Below are 23,277 nucleotides of genomic sequence, written 5' to 3' on the forward strand. Positions count from 1 at the left end.
AAATGGGGCAAGCCAGTGATGGATCTTATGGCGACAAGTTCAAATGCCAAAGTCCCGTGCTTCTTCAGCAGACGGAGATATCCTCACTCGGCAGGGTTGGATGCCTTGACTCAGCCCTGGCCTCCGGGCCTACTATATGTGTTCCCTCCGTGGCCCCTGATAGGGCGCGTGCTCCTGCGGATTCGGCCGCACCCAGGAGAACTGGTCCTCATTGCCTCGGATTGGCTCAGGAGGCCTTGGTATGCGGACCTCCTCCAGATGCTAGTGGAGGCTCCCCATCCTTTACCTCTGGTACCGAACCTGTTGTCACAGGGCCCGGTAGCCATGGAGGACGCCTGCCGCTTTGGTCTTATGGCATGGCGATTGAGAGGGCGCAATTGAGGGACAAAGGCTATTCAAACACAGTCATTTCCACTCTCCTGCAGGCCCGCAAGCGTTCCACTTCCGTGACTTATGCCAGGATTTGGCGCCAGTTTGAGTCTTGGTGTGCTTCAAAAGCGATCACACCCACGCGGGCTCCTGTCTCGCCAATTCTGGACTTTTTGCAGGATGGTGTATAAATAGGCTTGGCCTATAATTCCCTGCGGGTACAAGTGGCAGCGTTGGCCTCCCTTCGTGGTAAGGTTGAAGGCGTGTCTTTAGCTGCTCATCCAGATGTGGCACGGTTTCTTAGTGGGGTGCTTCGGCTCCAGCCTTCCGTGCGAGCACCCTGTCCAGCTTGGAACCTGGGGCTAGTTTTGAAGGCCCTGCAGGCTTCTCCTTTTGAGCCGCTTCGGCGAGCATCGGAGAAAGATTTGACACTAAAGACCGTTTTTCTTGTGGCCATTACTTCGGCGAGACGGGTGTCAGAGCTCCAGGCGCTGTCCTGTAGAGACCCATTTCTGCAATTCTCAGAGTCCGGGGTCATGGTTCGGACCATGCCTTCCTTCATGCCTAAGGTGGTTTCAGCGTTTCACCTAAGCCAGCCTATTTTCTTGCCCTCCTTTGATAAGGAGGAGTTTCCAGAATCTTTTGGGCAGTTGCACCTGTTGGATGTGCGCAGGACTCTGCTGCAGTATCTGCGAGTTACTATCTCTTTCAGGATCTATGATCATCTGTTTGTTTTGCTATCAGGTCCTCGCAGAGGGTCTCCAGCGTCTAAAGCCACTATTGCCCGCTGGCTCAAAGAAACTATCTTTTCAGCTTATCTGCTTGCCGGCCGGTCTCCGCCTGTAGCCTTTAAGGCGCATTCTACCAGAGCGATTTCTTCCTCTTGGGCTGAAACTGGAGCACTCTCTCGTCAAGAGATATGCAGTGCAGCAACATGGGCTTCTAAGCTCTCTTTTGCCCAACATTACAGGCTGGATGTGGCTGCTAGGAGGGATGCGCGTTTTGGAGCACAAGTGCTAGCGCGTGGTGTGACCTGTTCCCACCCTATATAGGGATTGCTTTGTTACATCCCATACGTAATGGCTTCATCTGCTTGATGACAAGGAAGGGAAAATTAGGTTCTTACCTTGGTAATTTTCTTTCCTTTAGTCGTAGCAGATGAAGCCATGAGCCCTCCCTGTATGATTGTCTATATGCTGTGAATCTGTTTCAGGTTCTGGTCTTGTTTCCTTAAGGTCCTTCCTTGGGAGAAAGTTGGAAAACAGTCTTCAGGATTCATGTTCACTTATAGGAGGATGAGTCCATTCCCTCCAGTTTATGTTTTGGAGGATGTTTATTCCCTCCAGGAGGTTGCGTGTATCCCCTCCAGTTATACAATAAGGAGGCCGAGTTTATTCCCTCCAGGAGGATGTGTTCATTCCCTCCTTTTGAGTTTATGCCCTTGTTAAGGGGCCATCGTTCACTGTGAGGAAAGTTCATGTTATTCCCATTGCGGTTTGCCATACTGCTTTGGAAGCTTCAAATACTGAAGAGGCAGTGGAGCTGGCTGGCCATGAGGCACTGTGAAAAGTTGAGTGCTCTCTATCTCCCCCTGCTGGTTGATGGACACAACCCATATGTAATGGCTTCATCTGCTATGACTAAAGGAAAGAAAATTACCAAGGTAAGAGCCTAATTTTCCCATTGCTGCTGAGCTATTTTTATCCAAAATGCACGTGACCTATATGCTAATGAAGTAAATTCATTTGGTGAACACTTTTTTGGGTTGTTGTTTTTTTTTTTTTTTTTTTTACTTCTGACGATTTTGAAGCCTTGCTATTTTATCATAGAAACATGACAGCAGATACAGGCCAAATGGCCCATCCAGTCTGCCATGTGGATAAAGGTGAGCTGGTCGATATCATGTATCTGGATTTTCAAAAGACATTTGACAAAGTACCTCATGAATGATTCCTGAGGAAATTCAGAAGTCATTAGATAGGAGGCAGAGCACTATTGTGGATTAAGAACTGGTTAAAAGACAGAAAACAAAGAGTAGGGTTAAATGGTTAATATACTCAATGGAGGAGGATAAATAGAGGTTTTCCGTGGATCTGTGCTTGAACCACTGCTTTTAAATAGATATATTAGAGAATGACAACAACAACAGGGACTCACAGTAACCACAGGGATGGGGACAGAGTACACAGGGACAGGGCAGGCATACATCCCGCTGGGATGGGGTAGGGGCAGGGACAGAGTCCGTGAGGATGGGGACAAACTGTTACCGTGTCACTTTCTATTTTGAAGCTGGTTAATGAACAGGAATTTATGTTTGATGCAGACAACAATATTTTTATTTTTTGGAAAAGCAAGCAAACATGCTGGCCACAGCTAGCAAAATTTGCATCGGGGATCCTGTACATCCTGCAACCAGCATATCTTCTAAGAAGAAATCTTCTGTTGCAGGAAGGACTGTGGAAGACAGGAGAGTTAGACTGAATCCTGAGACTGTTGATGATATTCATCCACAGATTAAAAAATCATAACAGTGCTTCATAGGGAATATTTCTCCCCTCTAGGGCATACAGAATGGGTTGTATTTTGTACCACTGGACATTTTAACGGGGTAGATTAGGATTCCTTGAGGTAGTAGAAGTCAACTGTTGTTGGGGTTGGAAGGGTAGAATGCGGTGGTGGTGGGAGGGTTTATTATAGCTGCTCATTGTTATTATTGTTTTCTATTTGTAATTTATACACAACAGTTGCACAGCATATTGTTCCTTTTTATACTTTAATAAAAAGATTTAAATATAAAATCATAAGTGTTTGAGGCTTCTGCAGATGAGAACAGAGCCCACGGGGATGGGGCAGGGGTGGGGGCGGGGCTGGGATGGAGACAGAACCCCCGGGGATGGAGCATGGACAAATGTTATCTCCATGTCATTCTCTAAGATAGATAAACAAGATGGAAATGGGAATAAAGATTGAGGTGATCAAATCTGTTGATGACACAAATTTATTCAAAGTTGTTAAATCACAAAAAGGATTTGAGAAATTGCAGGAGGACTGGGCAAGTGCAAAGTGATGCATGTAAGGAAGAGAAAGCCAAACTATAGCTATGTGATGAAAGGTTCCACATTAGGAGTCACTTGCCAGGAATAGAAAGATCCAGTATCTCTTAAAGCAGGAGAAGAAAGAAAGCAAGACTCACTCTGTGCATTCAGGAACCCGAACAGCCATCGACACAGACTAAAACCAAGACTGTGCCTCCTCAGTAATGTGCCTTCCACCATCTAGGCACTAAGATAGAGCATAAGACCCTCAAAGGTAAATACAAGCTTTCGTGAGTTCCTTGTCTTTTGTTTGATTTTTTTGTTTGTTTGTTTTTTTTGTAAAAAACCATTAACAAGAAACTGTAAATGACCATTGCAGCTCTCCAAAAAAGAACTCTGCTGAACATACCAACTGACAGAGAATACAAGAGCAGGTTCTGGGCTGGTCCGGAGGGACTAAGGAAAGCAAATTAGCAGATAAGGCCTAATTTCTCCTTCCTTAGCGTCCCCTGGGACCGGCCCAGTGAGTGATTGATGGGAAGTAACAAAGCAGTATATTCCATGGGCGGGACTCCAGCAACCCCTCTGTGAGGACATGCGCACCAAAGACCACGTCCTGACGACCCTGCACATCCAATCTGTAATGTTTCGAAAAGGAATGCAAAGAAGACCAAGTTGCTACCCTGCAGATCTTTAAGGACGGGACCAGGCAACACTCCGCCCAAGAGGCCACCTGCCATCTGGTAGAGTGAGCTTTCACCCCTTTGGGAATCGGTTTACCTGCCAGAAAAAAAGCAGAGACAACCATCTCTTTAAGCCGCCTAGACAAAGCAGGCTTAGATGCTGCTAGCCCCTTCCGAGGTCCCCCGATGAGAACAAACTATCCATCTGCCTAAAATCTGCCATAGCCTTCAATTGATATTTAAGTGCCTGCTTAACATCCAGACACTTGAGATGACGTTCTTTGACCCAAAAGAAGAGTCAAGAACTGGCAAAATGAGGGACTGAGACATATGAAAACGCGACAAGACTTTGGGGAGAAAGGAAGGAGCTGGTCGCAACACTACACAGTCGTTTGCAAACTCCAAGAACAGCGACCTACAAGATAGAGCCTGCAACGCTGACACCCTCCTAGCCAAAGCAATTGCAACTAGAAAAACTACCTTGAGAATCAGATCTTTCAAAGTACAGGATTTCAAATGGAGAACGAGACAGTGCCACGAGAACCAGATTAAGATCCCACAAGGGAAAAATTACCCGAGTGGGCGGCCGCATAAGACCCGCTCCCCTTAGGAACCTATTCACATACAGATGAGAAGCTAGAAACTTGCCCTGCACTCGACTACTAAAGCAAGACAGGGCCACCAGCTGTACCTTAAGAGAGGATAACGCTAAACCTTTTTCCAACCCCGCTGTAAAAAATCCAGATCTGCGTTACAGAGGCCCGAAAAGGAGAGATATTCAAATCGACACACCAAGCCTCAACAGTCTCCAGGTCCTAACATAATTGAGCAAAGTGGAATGACACCGAGACCACAGCATAGTGGACACTACACTGGTCGAGTACCCCCTCTTAGTCAACCACGCCTGCTCAAGAGCCAAGCCGTAAGACAAAACCGAATGGGTTCCGGATGTGCCACTGGACCCTGGACCAATAGCCCGGGATCCTCCAGAATCTTGAGAGGGAGCACGAGAAGGAGATTTTGAAGGTCGGCGTACCAAGGCCCGCGAGGCCAGTCCGGAGTTATCACAAATCACCCGACGCCTGTGAGTCTCTATCTTTTGAAATAGACAACCCAATAGGGACCACAAGGGAAAGGCAAACAGCAGACCTCCTGTCCAAGTCTGAAGAAGTGCATTGATTCCAAGAGTTTTCGAGTCTTTCCGGCGACTGAAGAACCCAAGCACCTTCATATTGGACACTGAGGCAAACAAATCCATGATCGGAAACCCCCAGTGACGCACCACTGACTGAAACACGGCGTTGCTAAGAGCCCACTCCCCGGGATCTAGAGTGATACGACTGAGGAAGTCTGAATGGACATTTTCTACTCCTGCTACGTGAGCCACCGAAAGGGCCTGAAGATGTAACTCCGCTCAGCTCATGAGTCGTGCTGCCTCCTGTTCCAACCTGAGACTTCTTATTCCCCCTTGATGGTTGATGTATGCCACTGCCATGGTGTTGTCTGACATGATGCGCACCACTTGGCCTTCCAGTAGAGGGCAAAATGCTTGGAGTGCCAAATGAATTGCTCTGTTTTCCAAGAGACTGATCAAATAGGCCAACTCCTCCAGCAACCACAGGCCCTGCGTATACTTGCCCTGACACTGAGCCCCCCCCCCCCCCCCCAGCCCTTCAGGCTGGCATCTGTTGTGACAACTACCTACTGCGGAGCATCCAGAGGCATCCCCTTGGTTAGATCGGGCATTCAAAGCCACCAATGGCAACCTCGTAGGAGAGGGTCTCTCTGCAGTGACCACCTGGGAAAGAGGGACCTTTGTATCGGCCTCATGTGGATCCTGGCCCAACGAACTGCTCTATTGTTGCCGCCATGGAACCCAGGATTTGAAAACAGTCCTTTGCCGAAGGCAGAGACATCTGGAGGAACTGATGGATCCGAGTCTGTAACTTGAGAATATGAGCCTGAGTAAGGAAGACCTGGCCCTTCAGAGTGTCAAAGCACACTCCCAGATACTCCAGGGACTGATGGCTGCAGACGACTCTTTAGCACATTGACCACCCAACCAAGGGACTCTAGAAACTGGACCACGCATTCCGTGTTCTGTAAGCTCTCCAGGAAGGACTTTGTTCTGATGAGCCAATTGTCCAGATATGAGTGGATCAAGAACCATTCTTTTTGAACAGCTGCCACTACTATTACCATTATCTTAGTGAAGATATGAGGGGACACTGCTAGGCCGAAGGGAAGCGCTCAAAACAGGGAATGATGATCAAGAATTGCAAAGCAGAGAAATCGTTGATGCAGAGGACAAATCGAGACATGCAGATAGACTTCAGTGAGATCTAGGGCCATCCCGCCACAATGACCGATCAAAGCATCTCCATACGGAAGGTGGAGACTTTCAGGGCCCGATTGACTGCCTTGATGTCCAGAATCGGTCTAAAAGAACCTTCTCTCTTGGGGACAACAAAGTAAACGGAATACCAGCCCTGCCTGAGTTCCTCCGAGGAAACAGGGCAAATGGTACGGAGAGATATGGAAAAATTAGGTTCTTACCATGATAATTTTCTTTCCTTTAGTCATAGCAGATGAAGCCGTTACGTATGGGTTGTGTCCATCAACCAGCAGGGGGAGATAGAGAGCACTCAACTTTTCTCAGTGCCTCCTGGCCAGCTAGCTCCACTGCCTCCTCAGTATTTGAAGCTTCCAAAGCAGTATGGCAAACCGCAATGGGAACATGAACTTTCCTCACAGCAAAAGATGGCCCCTTAACAAGGGCATGAACTCAAAAAAGGAGGGAATGAACTCATCCTCCTGGAGGGAATAAACTCGTCCTCCACTTTGTATTAATGGAGGGAATACTTGCATCCTCCTGGAGGGAATAAACTCATCCTCCCAAAACATGAACTGGAGGGAATGAACTCATCCTCCTATAACTGTAACAAGAATCCTGAAGACTGTTTTCAGACTCCCCAAGGAAGGAATATAACTTCAGGAAACAAGAACAGCACCTAAAATCAGAATCACTGCAATACAGACAATCATACAGGGAGGGCTCATGGCTTCATCTGCTATGACTAAAGGAAAGAAAATTATCATGGTAAGAACCTAATTTTCCCTTCCTTGTCATCAAGCAGATGAAGCCATTACATATGGGATGTAACAAAGCAATCCCTAAATAGGGTGGGAACAAACCACACCACGCGCTAGCACCTTGCTCCAAAACGCGCATCCCTCCTGGCAGCCACATCCAGCCTGTAATGTCGGGCAAAAGACAGCTTAGAAGCCCATGTTGCTGCACTGCAAATCTCATGAAGAGATAGTGCTCCAGTTTCCACCCAGGAAGAGGAAATCGCTCTTGTGGAATGTGCCTTAAAGGCTTCAGGCGGAGCCCGGCCAGAAAGCAGATATGCTGAAAAGATAGCTTCTTTGAGCCAACGGGCAATAGTTGCTTTAGACGCTGAAAACCCTCTGCGAGGACCTGCAAACAGCACAAAAAGATGATCAGAGGTCCTGAAAGAATTTGTAATTCGCAGATACTGCAACAGAGTCCTGCGCGCATCCAAAAGGTGCAACTGCCCAAATGAACCTGGAAACTCCTCCTCAACAAAGGAGGGAAGAAAAACAGGCTGGTTTAGGTGAAACGCTGAAACCACCTTAGGCATGAAGGAAGGCACGGTCCAAACCATGACCCCCGACTCTGAGAATTGCAGAAAAGGGTCTCTACAGGACAGCGCCTGGAGCTCTGACACCCGTCTCGCCGAGGTAATGGCCACTAAAAAGACGGCCTTCAGTGTCAAATCTTTCTCTGAAGCACGCCGAAGCGGTTCAAAGGGAGCCCCCTGAAGGCCTTCAATACTAACCCCAGGTTCCAAGCTGGACAAGGTGCTCGCACGGGAGGACGGAGCCGAAGCACCCCTCTAAGAAACTGTGCCACATCTGGATGAGCAGCTAAGGACACGCCTTCAACCTTGCCATGCAGGGAGGCCAACGCTGCCACTTGCACCCGCAGGGAATTATAGGCCAAGCCTTTGTGTACACCATCCTGCAAAAAGTCCAGAATCGGCGAGACAGGATCCCGCAACGGAGAAAGCGCTCTTGAAACACACCAGACTTCAAACTGGCGCCAAATCCTGGCATAAGCCACAGAAGTGGAGCACTTACGGGCCTGCAGGAGAGTGGAAATTACCTTATTTGAGTAGCCTTTATCTCTCAATTGCGCCCTCTCAATCGCCATGCCATAAGACCAAAGCGGAAGGCGTCCTCCATGGTCACCGGACCCTGTGACAACAGGTTGGGAACCAGAGGTAACGGAAAGGGAGCCTCCAACAGCATCTGTCGGAGGTCCGCATACCAAGGCCTCCTGGGCCAATCCGGGGCAATGAGCACCACTTCTGCTGGATGCAGCCGAATCCGCAGGAGCACTCGCCCTATCAAAGGCCACGGAGGGAAGACATACAGCAAGCCCAGGGGCCAGGGTTGAGCCAAGGCATCCAACCCGGCAGCGCAAGGATCCCTCCGTCCTCTGAAGAAGCACGGGACTTTGGCATTGGAACTGGTCGCCATAAGATCCATCACTGGCTTGCCCCATTTGGCACATATCTGCAGGAATACATCGTCTGCTAGTTCCCACTTCGCTTGATCGATCTGATGCCTGCTTAGAGAGTCAGCTTGCACGTTGCTCTGACCTGCAATGTGAGCTGCTGACAGGGACTGGAGATGCAGCTCGGCCCAGTGGCAAATTTGTTCGGCCTGCGCGGCTAGAGCTCTGCACTGAGTGCCACCTTGTCGATTTATGTAGGCCACTGCTGTCGTGTTGTCCGACATCACTCTGACAGCCAATCCTTCCAGGGTCACTTGAAAGGCCAGAAGAGCCAGAAACACCGCTTTCAACTCCAGGCGGTTGATAGACCACTCCGACTCGTCAGGCACCCACAGACCCTGGGCATGCTTCCCCTGGCAATGTGCGCCCCAGCCCTTCAGGCTGGCATCTGTCACCACTAGACACCAATCGGGGAGCGCCAGCTGCATTCCCAGCTGCAACATGCTGTCCGAAAGCCACCACTCCATACTGAGGCGGGCCGCAGGGAGCCAAGAAAGTCTGCAATGATAATCCTGAGATACTGGAGACCATCGTTGAAGTAGAGAATACTGTAGAGGTCTCAGGTGCGCTCTCGCCCATGGCACCACTTCCAAGGTGGCCATCATCGATCCCAACAGCTGGACAATGTCCCAAGCTCGCGGGCGGGGCATCCTCAGGAGCAGACGGACCTGATTCTGAAGCTTGCACCGCCTTTGTTCGGGAAGAAACACATATCCCGAGTCTGTGTCGAACCTGGCCCCCAAATATTCTAGAGATTGCAAGGGGGTCAGGTAACTTTTGGCCATATTGACGACCCAGCCCAGAGATTGAAGGACTGAAACCACTCTGGCTGTAGCTAGATGACTCTTTTTCTGAGTCTGCTCTGATGAGCCAGTCGTCTAGGTACGGGTGAACCCGGATACCCTCTCGCCTGAGAAAGGCAGCTACTACCACCATTACCTTGGAGAAGGTTCGGGGAGCTGTGGCGAGGCCAAAAGGCAAGGCCCGAAACTGGAAATGTTTTCCCAACACCGCAAACCGCAGAAACTTCTGGTGCGGGGGCCAAATTGGTATGTGCAAGTAAGCTTCTTTCAGGTCCAGAGACGTGAGAAACTCTCCTGGCTGTACCGCCGCAATGACGGAGCGCAGGGTTTCTTAAGGACTTGTTTAGCTCTTTTAAGTCCAGGATCGGGCGAAAACACCCGCCTTTTCGTAGCACCACAAAGTAAATGGAGTAGCAGCCTAGACCTTGTTCGGCGGGAGGCACTGGGGTCACAGCTCCTATCTGGCACAGACTGTGCAGAGTCTCCTCTACCGCCGCCCGTTTGGCGGCAGAACCGCATCGGGACTCCACAAACACGTCTCTCACCGGGGCATCGAATTCTATTCGGTATCCGTCTCTGATCAGGTCAAAGACCCACTGATCTGCGGAGATTTTGGCCCACTCCTCGAAAAAGAGGGAAAGTCTTCCTCCGATGACAGGAAACGAGGAGAGGCCCGGCGCACCATCATTGAGAGGGTCGCCCCTGAACTCCAGGCCTTGAACCGGCAGCTGCGGAACGTTTGTCCGAGCGAAAGGAGTTTCTCTGCTGAAAGCGGGCATGCGAACTGAACCCAGCAGCACGCCCCGGGCGGTACCTTCTAGCTTCACGGAAGCGAGGTCTGTAAGAGGAGCGGACCGCCTGACCCTTAGAGGAAGGCTTCGGCCTATCTTCGGGCAAGCGCTGAGGTTTGGAATCCCCCAGGCCTTTAACAATGTTTTCCAGCTCCTCACCAAACAGGAGAAGGCATTGAAAGGGCAACTTCACCAACCTTTGCTTAGAGGCCATATCCGCCGCCCAATGTCGTAGCCAAAGAGTGCGGCAAGCCACCACTGCTACAGCCATTTGCTTAGCCGAAGCTCTGACCATATCATAAAGGGCGTCAGCCAAAAAGGACAAGGCCGACTCCATCCGCGGAGCCACTTCAGATAAGGTCTCCGCTCAATCACCGGGCTGTTCCACTGCCTGCTGTAACCAAGCCAGGCAGGCTCTAGCAGCATAACAACTGCATGCAGACGGCCGAACAGTGAGACCTCCCAAATCAAAGGACCGCTTCAGAGCTGAATCAAGCCTGCGGTCTTGAATATCCTTCAGGGCAACACCTCCTTCAACAGGGGGTAGTTCTCTTTGTCACAGCCGTGACCAGGGCATCCACTTTAGGCATTGCAAAGCGAGCTAAATGTTCCTCACTCAGAGGGTATAATTGCTCCATAGCCCTGGCAACCTTCAAAGGTCCCTCGGGGTCAGTCCATTGAGCAGAAATAAGCTCTTGGATGGAGTCATGCAAAGGAAAGGCTCGAGCAGACTTTCTGGTACTAGCCATCCTTGGATTAACCGAGGAGGCTGTGCCACTCCCAGGATCTTCAATCGAGAGGGCTTGTAAGGCATCTGAAATAAGCGCTGGCAGCTCCTCGCGGTAGAAAATCCTCACCGCAGACGGATCATCAAGCCTCTGTGGCAATTCTGCACCCGACTCTGGCTCCTCAGCCCAAGAAGTTCTGCCAGACCCCTCAGAATCCTCATAGCCCGACCACGGGGGGGGAGGGCAGGCAGAGGGTCCGAAGATCCCTGTGGAGAGCCTATGCAGCATTAAAACAAAATCAGGGAAGAAAACCGCTCCCTGACCGCCCGGATGCTGCCCAGGGCTATCAGTTCTATTATTAGCCCCCCCCCTCCCCCCGGATTTCAGGGCTCTCCGTCGCAACGGAGACCACTCCATGTGGAAAATCCAAAATGGCGTCCGCTGCCAGCTCAGAGCGCGAAAGATCACCGCTCGCCATGCTCGAGCCAGCTCTACTGTCTGTACAGCACGAATTACAGAGCCCCGCTGCTGATTTGCGCTTGCCACATTTAGAACAGTGCTTTACAGTCTCCGCAGCCATCGCCGAAAACTGCGGTAAAATTAAAAAATCGCAGTTCGCGCCACAAACGTCCCGATCGTGTGCCCATCCTAGAGGAGTCAGAAAACACTCTTACCTCACTAGACCGAGTATCACAGCTCCGGTCCTGCAGAAGAATCTCAAGAAAAAAAAAACCTCTTTTCCAAGACGCGACTTTAATTAGTTTTGTTTTTTTTTAACGCTGTGAGGAGAGCAGAGGCAAAAGATGTAAATAAAAACACTCCGGAGGCTCAGATAAGTGGGAGAGGCAGGGAAAGGCGAACCAATGTGCCTGCATCCACTGAGTGGGAAAGGACAGGGAAGAGCAAGCTAATATGTCCACATCCACGGGGGCATGGGTAAGGCAGGGAAAGGGCTGACCTATGTGCCTTCAAAGTGAAGCTGCTATAGCCTCTAACACCCCGGCTAACAACTGGCAAGCCAGGAGCCACCCCCAGGCAGATTTTGATGGAGCTCGAATAAGCTGCAGCCACCCTGCTTGGGGAGATAGAGAATACTGAAGAGGCAGTGGAGCTAGCTGGCCATGAGGCACTGAGAAAAGTTGAGTGCTCTCTATCTCCCCCTGCTGGTTGATGGACACAACCCATACGTAAAGGCTTCATCTGCTTGATGACAAGGAACAGCCTTTCCAGAGAATCCCTGACAATAGTTGCCTTGATGCGACACCAGCAGGGAGACTCTAGAAATGAGTCCAAGAGTGGACGCACAAATTCTAAGGGGCACCCTTCTCGAATAACCTTCAGTTCCCACTGGTCGGAGGTAATCTGGGCCCACCTCTGAAAATATTGCGCCAAACATGCTCCTACGGGAACCAAAGGATGGGCCTTGACACCCTCACTGAGTGGGATGTGTTTTATGTACCCTTCTCTAGATCTCCGTGGGACCCATGCCCACAGAGGTGAAGAGAGGGTTTCAGAAGGCTCATTCTAAGTCTGTTAAATGAAACCTCGGCTTTCTGACTCCTAGCACCTAAGTGCATGTTTGTGCATCTACGCTCCCACATTATGGGTAATTGGGTAGGAGTTTCCTCACTTATGTGGATATCATACAGAATAATTTTGTCTGTGTAGGTGTTTTCAGAGAGATAGGTATGTAGCCAAGAAATGAATAATACAACAAGGGAGATAGGTGGTAATAATGATTTTAATTCTTACCCAATGCAAGTTCAATCAATCTGGCACGCTCATCAGTCAGAGTCTCAGGTGGACCGACCGTAGTTCTGCCCTCTGGGTAGAGTTTGAGAAAATTCCAAACTCCGCCTAGATTGGCAGATCTTAAATACCCTCTTCTTGCCCATTAAACCTAATGGGGACATATTTTTTTGATATGTGAATCACTTTCTGACAGTTAGCTTAACCGCAGATTGGAAGCCCATTTCTCCCTCCTTTCACCTATTTCTTCATAACTGTAACTTCCTGAGTTGTAAACAACTTATCTTAACATACAGAGACCAGTATTCATATTTTCATGAACAGGACGCCATCTTTACAAAACCAGACTCCATTTTATGAACCTAACTTCTTACTATTTTAGCCATTAATTCCTCCATCTTGGCCCTTACACTGTATTTGAATGTCACACCAGATCCTGATAAGGCTTGCCAACCGGTCCTGCTTCCGCAGGCACTCAGCTGCAAGGCCATCATCAGATTTTCAGGCCTAGTCAGTGCTTTTTTAGCAGTCTAGGCTATAGAGCTCGGCCCACCACTATTCCAGTGGAGGGGTCTCTAGTTGTAACACATATTAACATTTCCCTCTTCACCCTATCTCATAGTGGTGACACTAGGGTTGTCTAGCTTGGTACCATCTATTCCAGAAGGTATCCTGCAAAGCAATCAAGTTTGAGAGTCTGAATGAAATCTGGTACGGTGAAAATTTTGGAATCCTAGTCACAACATGAATACCATCTCTGCCTCATGCTTACCCCTCTTGGGACTAACCCATATCTGCGGTTCAGCAACAAAATACACTTACAAGGGTATTATCATTAAACCTATTAATATGCAGGTAGGCTGGAAAGAGGCTCCCGTGTATTTGCTTCCTCTACAGGCCCTCCCCCGAAAAGACTAATTCCTTTGGAAGAAGCAAGATCGCTGCACCAGAAGGTAAAGCTGGCACTGCCACAGAAGTGGGACCTGGATCTGAAGTGCCATCTATCACGGTACAGTACTTACATCTGCCATTTTCCCCTACTCTGCAGTGCTGGCACATTGCACAACGTCGGAGCTTCTCTGCCATGCTGTAAGGACAGACTATGATGCGACTGCGCTCCCTGTACTCTCCTTGTTTTGGTTTTTATTTATTTTAACTGCTGACGGCGAACCGGCATTCCTGAAAGAGCCTGTACCGCCACGAATAGCAAGAAAAGAAAGGACAGCCGCTTTGTCTGAGCACAGTTTTTGTTTTTTGTTTTTAATCCAACGCTGCTGCTTCTCTCTTTCTCAGAGAAATCTTCCCCTAAAGAGTCTGAGGTTCTGCCAGCCCCAGCTTACATAGTACTGACAAAGGAGGGCTAGGGAGGGGGCGGGGAGGAACCTGGCTACCCAGGTGTTACACCCCCAAGGCAACAAGAGATCCCCTTGAATCTCTGCCTCAAAGAAGCAGGCTCAAATAGAACAAGTGAACAGAAGGAATTTTTTTTCTTTTTTACAGACCAACTATGAATAAGGAAAGAAAGAAAAGACAAGAAGTGAGAGACTGAAAGTGCTCACCACCTTCCACCTGCTGGAGACTGAGAATACTGAATCTTTCTATTTCTGGCAAGGGCTCTTATTGGCTCTCTCTGATGAGTCAGAAATCTCAGTCTTCACCTTCTGGAAGGCATGCACAACCCATCAGTTACTCGTTGGGCCGGGATGTTAAAGAAAGTCTTCTTGCAAACACTATTTTCAACATATATTTTATTTTGTTTTGAATGCTTTTGGATTTTGTTGTAGTTTGCATTATATCCCGCATTTTTGCTATTTTTTATTTGTACACCACATCAAACCCTATCGGGGAAACAGCGGTCAATAAGAACTATATTAATATACATTAAGTGCTGCTATACTGGGTCATATCAACAGTTCATTTAGCCCAGCATCCTTACTCTGACATTAGCCAATTCAGACCCATGAAAAACATCTGGTAGACTAATGGAGAACACCCTGTTGCTCACTCTGATGAAAGAGGTGGTGATCCCCACAATTTATGGGAAATCTGTTCTCCAAAAAATTGTCCAAGCCTTATTTTAAACCCATCAACTTAATAACTTTGACCACTTTTTCTACAGACCATCCCACTTGCTCAGATCAGATGGTTCACATCTCCTGCATATTCAATCAGTCAGAGGTTTTCACCACGACACTGGTGGAGGTTTGACATGAGGCTTTGGCAAAAGCAAATCTCTCATGAAGCGAACAACTAGAGGCTGTCCAGAGACAAGCATACCTTCTACATGTTGATGATAAGAACTAATTACACTAACGTGAACCCTTACAGACTTGGTCTTAAGATCAGACTCTAGTAAGTATAGAAGGTACTCAAGCAGGGTCTGTGTAGGACAAGAAAGGGGATCTAAGGCCTTGCTGGCACACCAGATGGCAAACCTCCTCCATTTAAAAGAACAACACCTCTTAGTGGAATCTTTCCTGGAAGCCAGCAAGACTTGGGAGACACCCTCCAAAAGACCCAAGGAAGCAAATTCTAGGCTCTCAACATCCAAGCTGTGAGAGCCAGAAACTGGAGGTTGGGATGTAGAAGGGACCCCTCATTTTGAGTGATGAGGGTCAGAAAACACTCCAATCTCCACGGTTCTTCAGAGGACAATTCCAAAAGAAGTGGGAATCATATCTGCCGTGGCCAGTATGGCACGATCAGAATCATGGTTCCGCGGGCTTGCTTGAGTTTCAACAAAGTCTTTCCCACTAGAGGTATCGGAGGATACAAATACAGAAGGCATGTCCCGCAATTTAGAAGGAAGGCATCTGATACTAGTCTGTCATGGGCCTGAAGCCTGGAACAGAACTGAGGGACCTTGTGGTTGATCTGAGTGGCACGCTCCGAAGATCTTGCTGGTTACGCCCATATTTAGAGACCACTCGTGTGGTTGCATTATCCTGCTTAGCATGTCAGCCAGGTCGTTGTTTATGCTCATCAAATAAGTGGCTTGGGGAAACATGCCATGCTGGCGAGCCCAATGCCACATTTGGACTGCTTCCTGACACAAAGGGCGAGATCTGGTGCCCCACTGCTTGTTGGTATAATACATGGAGAAATTAGGCCTTACCTGCTAATTTGCTTTCCTTTACTCCCTCCGGATCGGCCCAGACTGTGACTGATGGGTTGTGCACGCCTTCCAGCAGGTGGAGACTGAGAATTCTAATTGAACAGAGTGAGCCAATAAGAGCCCTCGGTAGGACTAGAAAGATTAAGTATATCGTACCAAAGCAGGAGAAAAACAGAGACACGTTTGTGCACCTGGGAACCTGAGCAGCCACCAGCACCAGACTACCACCGAGCCTGTGTCATATAATGAGTGTGCCTGTCGAAAGAAAGGCACTAACTGCACTGGAGGAACTTGTTCAAGCATTTATTTATTTGTAGCATTTGTATCCCACATTTTCCCACCTATTTGCAGGCTCAATGTGGCTTACATTATGCCATGATGGTGCTCGCCATTTCCGGTACAGAATTTCAGATGGTATTACATTTAGGTGCATGCCTATATGGAAAAAAAGAGTACATTTTGGTATTACATGCAAAGCTGTGCTCATTTTGACTTTTTTTTTTTTTTAATAATATCTAAGAACAGGAGACAGACAACATGACTCTCCTTAGCAAGATAGCCCAAAACTTGTCGAACTACACCAACAACAGTAAACAGGAATGGGAGGGTTTAAAAGAAAGAAAATTAACAGGTAAGGTCTAATTTCTCCTTCCTTAGCATCCCTCTGGACCAGCCCAGACTGTGACTGATGGGAAGTAACAAAGCAGTAATTCATGGGTGGGACCCCAGCAAACCTGCTGTGAGAACTTGCACTCCAAAAACTGCATCCTGACGACTTTGCACATCCAACCAGCAATGCTTAGAGAAAAAATGCAATGAGGACCAGGTTGCCGCCCTGCAGATCTCTAATGGCGGAACCAGACAACATTCGGCACAAGAAGCTGCCTGTCCCCTAGTACAGTGAGCTTTCACACAGTCAGGTACCGACCTGCCCACCAGGAGGTAAGCGGAAGCAATCATCTTCTTAAGCCACCTAGATAGAGTAGGTTTAGAAGCCGCTAACCCCCTGTGAACTTCCCCAATCAATACAAACAGATGATCCACCTGACGGAACTCATCTGTAATCTTCAAGTAATGATTCAGAACTGTCTTGATATCCAGACACTTCAGACGCCACTGCTCCTCGGAGCCAGAAGATGACCCCAGCACCGGCAAAACCACGGACTGAGTAACATGAAACTGCAACACAACTTTGGGAAGAAAGGAAGGGACCGGCCGTAAGATTACTCTGTTTTTAACAAACTCCAAAAACGGCAGGTGGCAAGAAAGGGCCTGTGACACCTTCCTGGCCGAGGCTATGGCCACCAGAAAAACTACTTTAAGAATCAAATCTTTCAAGGTACAGGATGTCAAAGGCTCAAAAGGAGTGCGAGACAGAGCTGAGAGAACCAGATTAAGATCCCACAAAGGAAAAATCGCCCGCAAGGGGGGGACAAACCAGACCTGCCCCCCATTAAAAAATGGACAACATCTGGATGAGATGCAAGGGACTTACCCTGAACACACCCCCTGAAACAGGAGAAGGCCACCACCTGGACCTTAAGCAAAGACAGTGTTACAACTTTTTTCAAACCCCGCTGCAAAAACACTAGGATCTGAACCACCGTGGCCCGAAAGGGAGAGAACTTCAAGTCGGCACACCACGCCTCAAAGAGTCTCCATGTCCTGATATAGTTAACAGAAGTAGACCGATGTCTCGAGCGAAGCATAGTGGAGACGACACTTGCTGAAAAACCTCTCTTAGTTAGCTGCACCCGCTCAAGAGCCAAGTCGTAAGACAAAAATCAAGCCGGATGAACCACCCGGACGCTGGACCAACAGGTCATGATCCCCAGGAAGCTTGAGGAGGCTCGATGAGCAGATGCTGGAGATTGGCATACCAGGGCCTGCGGGGCTAATCTGGTGCTACCAGGATCACGCGACCCCGATGCAACTCCAGCCGTTGAAGCAGACGACCTATCAGGGGCCACGGAGGAAAAGCATACAGAAGATCCAACGGGCATGGCTGTAGAAGCGCATCAACTCCTTGCGCCCTCAGGTCCTTTCAGTGGCTGAAGAACTGCAGGACTTTCACGCTGGATGCCGAGGCAAAGAGATCCAAGACCAGAAGATCCCAGCGAGCCACCACTATCCGAAACACCCTGTCGCTGACAGCCCACTCCCCAGGATCCAGAGTGGTGCGACAGAGGAAGTCTGCCTGAACATTCTCCACTCCCGCTACATGAGCCGCCGGGAAGGCCACCAGATGCCAGTCTGCCCAGCTCGTGAGCCAAGCCGTTTTCTGCTCTAGATGCAGACCGAGTTTCTCCTTGACAATTGACATAGGTCACGGTAATGGCATTGTCTGACATGATGCGGACTGAAGCACCTTTCAGTAGAGGACAGAACGCTTTGAGGGCCAAACGTATTGCTCTGGTCTCCAAGAGATTGATCAAGCAAGATACCTCCTCCTGTGATCATAGGCCCTGGGCAAACTGCCCCTGACAATGAGCTCCCCAGCCCGAAAGACTGGCATCTGTCATGACCACAATCCACTGTGGGGTCTCCAGAGGCATCCTTCTGGACAAATTAGGTGTCCAGAGCCACCAGCAAAGACTGCCTCTCTCCTGTGCTGGTAGTGACAACTTTTGCAGGAGAAAGTCCCTCTGCTGTGACCACCTGGAGAGAAAAGACCATTGAAGAGGTCTCATATGTGCCCTGACCTATGGCACAGCTTCTATAGTCACCGGCATGGAGCCCAAAGCCTGCAGATAATCCCGCGCACACAGGAGCACAGACTGCAGAAACCGACAAATCAATGTCTGCAACTTAAGAATCCTGTCTTGGGTGAGAAACACTCGATTCCTCTGAGTGCCGAAGCACACTCCCAGATAATCCAAGGACTCAGATGGCTGTAGCTGACTCTTCTGCGCATTGACTACCCATCCAAGGGACTTGAGGAAATTGACCACTCTCTCCATGACCTGAAGACTCTCGCTGTGCAACTTTGCTCTGATCAGCCAATTGTCCAGATAAGGATGGACCAGAATCCTGTCCCTTCTCAGGGCTGCTGCAACCACTACCATTACTTTGGTGAAAGTGCGTGAAGCTGTCGCCAGACCAAGGGGCAACGCCCAAAACTGAACATGCTGGCCAAAAATTGCAAAGTGCAGGAACCGTTGGTGCAAGGGATGGATTGGAACGTGGAGATATGCTTCTGTGAGATCTAAGGCCATCAAAAACTCTCCGGACCGTACTGTTACTAACGAAAAAAACTTGGGCAGCCAGATCCTGCACAGAAACAGGCTATTCTGCCTGCCTGGCAGAAGTCATCAAAATGGTGGCAGTTCCCTCCAAAAACAGGACTGACGACTTTTCATTCACCGCATCATTGACAGCTGCCGAGAGCACTTGCGCAGGACCCGACTCCGGGTTTCCCTCGACAGAAGGCAGTACTTACAAGTGCCGCTAGAACCCAAACCGTGGCGCTGACAAACTAAACAGCGCCGGAGCTTCTCAGCCATAATGAAGCCGCAGCAACTAGCAGCTCCGGTGGAAAGTAGGAGAGGGTAGCTGAAAAACAAGCCTAGGAGAGCCGGTATGCCCATGAATACTTAAAGAACAATGCCCCAAGTAGCAAAGTTATTCTTTTTATTTTTTTAATAAACGTTGCTGACACTTAAGTTCTGTTGTGACCCAAGAGAAAACGACTGCCTCTCCCTGCATACACACTCTTCCCCTGAAGAGGCTAAGGTTCAGACAGACAAGCACTGAAGACTGTGAAAGGGAGGATTGGGGGGAGGGACCCGGCCACCCGGGTGTAACACCCCCGAGGCTGGAATAGGCCCCCACAGACCTCAGACTCCACAGAACAGGTTATTCTATACAGCCCAGGCGCACAGAATAAGGAAAAAATAAAGGACTCACCACAGAAAGAAAGGAAAAGAAAATTCAAAGACTGAATGGCTCACATCCTTCCACCTGCTGGAGACAGATTACTGGATCTTCCTAGTCTTACGAAGGGCTCTTATTGGCTCACTCTGTTCAATTAGAATTCTCAGTTTCCACCTGCTGGAAGGCATGCACAACCCATCAGTCACAGTCTGGGCCGGACTGGAGGGACGCTAAAGAATGCAACCTGATTGCCTGTATGAATTAGACTAATTTGACGGGACAGCCGATCTCTGAAAGACTTTAGAGCGTTCTAGATCACTTGAAGCTCCTGGAGATTGATCTGAAGATTCATTTCCTGGAGGAACCAGGCTCGAGTATGAAGCCCATCTACGTGAGCTCCCCATCCCAGGAGAGATGCATCCGTCATCAGAACTTTTTGCAGCTGAGGAATTTGGAATGGAAGACCCAAAGTAAAACTGAACCGAATTGTCCACCATAGAAGAGAGCATACAAGCTCCGGGGACACCCTCTACATTCCCTGTGGCTTGATACCACTGAGCAGTCAGGGTCCATTGAGCAGATCTCATGTGCAGATGTCCCATGGGTGTAACATACACTGTGCAAGCCATGTGGCCCAACAATCTGAACATCTGCCGAGCTGTGACCTGCTGTGATGCCCAAACCTTGGACGCTAGGGAGACAAGATTGTCCGCACGCATCTCTGGGAGGAATGCTTGAACAGTCCTCAAGTCGAGCAGGGTTCCTATGAACTCCATTGTTGAACAGGATGGAGATGGGACTTGGGGTAGTTTATAATGAACCCTAGTACCTCCAGCACCTGAATAGTCATCCGCATGGACTCCCGAGCACCGTCCTCAGAGGTGCTCTTCACCAGCCAATTGTCGAGATAAGGGAACACATGAACTCCCAGTCTGCATAGCAATGCTGCGACTACTGCTAGACACTTGGTAAAGACCCTGGGAGCTGACGCGAGGCCAAAAGGCAACAAGCGGTACTGAAAGTGATGTGTTCCCAGCCAAAACCTAAGATACTTCCGGTGGGATGTGTGTATATGCATCCTTCAAGTCCAGAGAGCATAACCAAATCGTTTTCCTGAATTGTGGGAATAAGGGTGCCTAAGGAAACCATCCTGAACTTTTCACGGACTAGGAAGTTGTTCAGGGCTCTTAGGTCTAGGATGGGATGCATCCCCCATGTCTTTTTCTGCACAAGGAAGTACCTGGAATAGAATCCCTGCCCTCCTTCCCTTGGTGGAACGGCTTAACCTCAGAAAATACTCTCAACCTCCTGTCTCATCAGCTCGTAACCCTGACATCATCTTTGATTCCTCTCTTTCTCCACACATATCCAACAGATTGACAAAAACTGTTATTTCTTTCTCTATGACACCATCAAAATGTGTCCCTTCCTTTATGAGCACACTACCAAAACCCTTATCCACACTCTCATCACCTCACACTTAGGTTACTACAATTTACTGTGCACAGGTCTCTCACTAAACCATCTCTCTCCCCTTCAATCTACTCAAAATTGTGCTGCATGACTTATATTCTGCCAATGTCGCTACACTGACATTAGCCCTCTCCTCAAGCCACTTCATTGGCTCCCTGTTTCTGCATACAGTTCAAACTGCTCTTAATGGCTTACAAGTGAATTCACTCTGCAGCTCCTCAATATCTTGTCTCTTTGTCTCTCCCTACATTCTTCCCAGGAACTCTGTTCATCGGGTAAATCTCTTACCTGCACTGCCTACTCCAGACTCCATTCCTTTTATCTTGCTGCACCGTACACCTGGAATAGACTTCTTGAGTCAATACATCAAGCTTAGCCTCTGCTATATTCAAATCTAGGCTAAAAGCCCAGCTTTTTGAGACAGCTTTTAACTCCTAACTCCTATTTGCATGTTTTAACCATTCCCACCATACTTAATTCCCTAATCCCTTATTTGTCCTGTTTGTCTGTTTTGAATAGATTGTAAGCTCTGTAGAGCAGGGACTATCTCATACATGTTTAGTGTACAGAGTTACGTACGTCTAGTTGTGCTATAGAAATGATAAATAGTAGTAGTCCACAGACAGATGGATGAAAAGACAGATAGAAAAACATTCTCCATCCTTTTTGTACAATTTTTTCAACTTCCATTGGGTTGGAAACATTTTCAACAATGAATTCTCTTTAGTGTTTCATTTCCTGTGGAAATGAGCTACTACAAAATACATGCAAGCAAAAAACATAGGGAAAAATTTCCAAACATGATAAAACATGTACTAGTTAATAAAACACCATTTACACTCTTTGGTGAAATATAGTCTTACATGTTAATTTCTTTTCCGCGAGTTCTGCTAGACTGGTCCAGGAGAGTGGGTTGTGTCCCCCTAAGAACAGATGGATCCCTTGTGAACAATTTTTTTCAACTTCCATTGGGCTGGAAACATTTTCAAAAATGAATTTTCTCTAGTGTTTCATTTCCTGTGGAAATGAGCAACTACAAAATACATGCAAGCAAAAAACATAGGAAAATGTCCCATACATGATAAAACATGTGCTAGTGTATAAAACACCATTTACACTCTGTGGTGAAATGTGGTTTTACTTATTAATTTCATTTCCACGAGTCCTGCCAGACCGGTCCAGGACAGTGGGTTATGTCCCCCTAAGAACAGATGGAACCAGAGAAAAACAGCTAAGAGCTGACTTACTACTACTACTACTACTACTTGACATTTCTAAAGCGCTACTAGAGTTACGCAGTGCTGTACAATTTCAACATAGAAGGACAGTCCCTGCTCAAAGGAGCTTACAATCTAAAGGACAAATGTACAGTCAGTCAAATAGGGGCAGTCTAGATTTCCTGAAAGGCATAAAGGTTAGGCGCCGAAAGCAACATTAAAGAGGTGGGCTTTGAGCAAGGATTTGAAGATGGGTAGGGAGGGGGCTTGGCGCAAGGGCTCAGGAAGTCTGTTCCAGGCATAGGGTGAGGCGAGGCAGAATGGGCGGAGTCTGGAATTGGCGTTGGTGGAGAAGGGTACTGAGAGGAGGGATTTGTCCTGAGAGCGGAGGTTTCAGGTGGGAACGTAAGGGGAGATGAGGGTAGAGAGGTAGTGAGGGGCTGCAGACCGAGTGCATTTGTAGGTAAGAAGGAGAAGCTTGAACTGTATGCGGTATCTGATTGGAAGCCAATCAGAGGAGGCTGGTGCTGCCTTCAGCTCCTCAGTATATAGGGAAAGGGGAAATGGGATGAGACTTGATATACTTACTGCCTTTTTGTGGTTATAATCAAAGCACTTTACATATTATATACAGGTACTTACTTTGTACCTAGGGCAATGGAGGGTCAAAGTGACATGCCCAGAGTCACAGCGATATGATATGTCAAAAACTAGGACAACTAAAGTCAATTGTTATGCTTTGGATTTTCAATTCACAATCAAAACCAAACCTGATGCAATCAAAAATATTTCATGGTCACTAATGCACGAATAAAAATTCCATATACCAAGGATACAA

The 23,277-nt window shown here is 48.3% G+C and overlaps 1 protein-coding gene across 1 annotated transcript in view; it reads right to left on the reverse strand.

The window, feature by feature from the left end:
• Nucleotides 1-23,277, reverse strand: part of LOC115465558 (serine/threonine-protein kinase MRCK alpha-like) — an 806,479-nt gene that overhangs the window by 634,924 nt on the left and 148,278 nt on the right.

Source organism: Microcaecilia unicolor, chromosome 3 (assembly GCF_901765095.1).
Source record: "Microcaecilia unicolor chromosome 3, aMicUni1.1, whole genome shotgun sequence".
Lineage (NCBI taxonomy): Eukaryota > Metazoa > Chordata > Amphibia > Gymnophiona > Siphonopidae > Microcaecilia > Microcaecilia unicolor.